General features: G+C 62.5%; 1 pseudogene across 1 annotated transcript; it reads right to left on the reverse strand.

Annotated features, from left to right (window-relative positions):
• Nucleotides 1-6: 6 nt before the first annotated feature.
• Nucleotides 7-1,051, reverse strand: LOC116548311 (annotated as a pseudogene). The gene is made up of 2 exons (XR_004267388.1): nt 949-1,051; nt 7-631 (listed from the first exon to the last, which is right to left on the reverse strand). The product of XR_004267388.1 is annotated as a histone H1oo pseudogene (transcript).
• Nucleotides 1,052-1,324: the final 273 nt, after the last annotated feature.

Below are 1,324 nucleotides of genomic sequence, written 5' to 3' on the forward strand. Positions count from 1 at the left end.
TCCTTGGATCCTCCTGCTGCCTTTGGCCTCTGTCTTCCTGCTGAACCTGCTGGCACTAGAAGGGGTCCGCATGGCCTTGTCTGGCTTGGGGGTCAGCTTCTGAGCCTCGCCTGGCTGTGCCTTGGTGTCCTTGGCCTTGCTGCCTTGCTTGCCAGCTTTTTCTGTGGCTGCACCTGGCTTGAGAGGAAACTTCTGCACCTCTGCTGGCCTCTTGGCTGCCTTTTTGACCTTGTCTGCCTTGGGAGGCTCCTCCTTGGCCTCATCTGGTTTCTTAGGGACCTTCTCCTTGGTTTCACCCGCTCTCCTAGGGGCCTTCGGAGGGGCCATCTTCCTAGGCTTGATTTTCCTCTTGTGCTTGGTAACTAATTTGAAGCTGCCAGTGGCCCCCCTGGCTTTGGAGTTCAGGGGCCTGGCAAGGAGGCCACGGCGCGTGCCAGTGGCCAGCGCCTGCTTCAGCAGGTACTTGAAGCGAAGGACATCCATCGTTGGGTACTTTTTCAGGATGTAGAGCTTGATGGCTGCCACCAACGTGCCCCGGCGCTGCTCCCCTGCCTGCAGCGCCTCCAGCACAGTGCGCAGCACAGGGGGGTGACAGCGTCCTACTGGGAAGCTGCTGCGCCTTTTCCTTTTACTTTTATGTAAGGAGTAAATGATAAAGCTTCCCTTACAGCCCCTTGTTCCACGAGCCCGGGGTGCAAGCAGCTACCACCAGGAAGTTTGGGCTTCAGCGTAGTTTGGGGGTGCCTGCGCGCGCGCCAGAGAGCGAGGGGCCGGGGCGAGGTTGGGCGCCTCGCGGGGCTGGGGGCGCCTGGAAGGCGTGCGAGTGTCCGCGGTCCTGCTGCTGTCCCCAGTACCCTCCGCATCCCCCAAGTGATGGGAACAAGGGCCCGCCCAGGCAGCCGCCGTCGCCGCACCGCCCCCTCGCTCGCCCCCTGCGCGCAGAGTCACCCAGCCACACTCCCGGCACCCCGAGCCCGTCCTCCAGAGCTGCTGCTGCTACTTTGGCTGCTCTCGCCGCCGCCGTGGGTGGCCCGCTGCTGACTGGGCTCGCCTGGAGACAGAGAAGCACTTTTTGGCCCTCCCCGATCCGCTCTCACACCCCAACTTTGCCGTCGCCGCGCCTGCCCTCGCAGCGGCGCTCGGGCGCACATTGTGGGGCGCACGCCGGGACGCTCAGCTAGACTGTGGAGGCAGGAAACGGCACTACTGCACTTCTGCTTCGGCTCTTTGTTGTTCGCTTTGGATGGTTCTTCAAAGTGTCTGAGCCTCCTCGGAAATCCTGGGGCCGGAGAAGACCAACCTTGGAATTCCTCCTTTGCAAAAG

The sequence above is a fragment of the Sapajus apella genome, unplaced genomic scaffold (assembly GCF_009761245.1).
Source record: "Sapajus apella isolate SASKATOON/1434 unplaced genomic scaffold, GSC_monkey_1.0 scaffold9627, whole genome shotgun sequence".
NCBI classification, from domain to species: Eukaryota; Metazoa; Chordata; class Mammalia; order Primates; family Cebidae; genus Sapajus; species Sapajus apella.